The 822-nt window shown below is 71.4% G+C and overlaps 1 long non-coding RNA gene across 2 annotated transcripts in view; it reads right to left on the reverse strand.

Annotated features, from left to right (window-relative positions):
• The window catches only part of LOC103257209, a 42388-nt gene extending 41792 nt beyond the window's left edge, over positions 1–596 (reverse strand). For both annotated transcript variants that reach the window (XR_504117.2, XR_002481800.1), the window contains exon 1: positions 394–596. This is a non-coding gene — a long non-coding RNA (uncharacterized LOC103257209). The remainder of the gene's footprint in view (positions 1–393) is intronic.
• Positions 597–822: the final 226 nt, after the last annotated feature.

The raw sequence follows: 822 nt of genomic DNA on the forward strand, positions 1-822 counted from the left end.
GGGGGGGGGGGGGGGGGGGGGGTCCCAGCCTCTCAGAGAGGACTCGCAGACCATCCGTGGAGGCGACTTCCCCAGGGGTCAGCAGTTAGATACGGGGAACAGGGTGGCCGCCGAGACCCTCCAGAGCCAGGGGAGGCGACTGACCCGCCTCCCAGGATTCGGCCCGCGACGTGCCACGTCGCCAGTTCCACTCTAAGAAACTCCGGCCAGGGCACCGATTGGCCTCAACCCTAAGACGCCCGGGGAGACGAGGCCGTCGCCCCCCACCCCACCCCGCCTGGAGCAAGATGGCGGCCTCTGCTCTCCCCTCCTTCCTTCCCCAAGAGCCCCCTCCTGCTCCCCAAAAGAAAGACAAGAACATCGCGGCGCCGACGCCGAGATCCGGGAACCTACGCGAGGCCGCTGCCTCTCCCGAGCCCCGGGGAGGTGACTTCACCACGCGAGGCTCAGAGAACCGGGGGTGTGGCCGCCCGACAGGCAGCGCAGACCGCCCTCAGCCCGCAGGGGGAGGAAGCCGCTCAGCCCGCGCCCTTCTAGCCATTGTTCTTCGGCCGCGGCCCAGGATCGCCCTCCTCTCAGTCCGCGGACAGGAAGTCGCTCTCCGCCGGCCCCGCCCCGCTCCCCAGCGCCCCGGAAGTGATCTGCGGCGGCTGCTGCAGAGCGGCCAGGAGGAGGGTGGGTCTCCCCAGAGCGGAGCGCCGGAGTCCTCCTCCTCCTCCTCCTCCTCCAGCTGCCTGGGCTCCGCCGCCGCGCGTCAGACTCCTCCTGCTGCCGCTCTCCGCGCGGCGCCTCCCAGGCGACAAGGGCCGAGCACCCTCCAGC

Source organism: Carlito syrichta, unplaced genomic scaffold, assembly GCF_000164805.1.
Source record: "Carlito syrichta isolate Samal-C Ts95f unplaced genomic scaffold, Tarsius_syrichta-2.0.1 Scaffold301618, whole genome shotgun sequence".
NCBI classification, from domain to species: domain Eukaryota; kingdom Metazoa; phylum Chordata; class Mammalia; order Primates; family Tarsiidae; genus Carlito; species Carlito syrichta.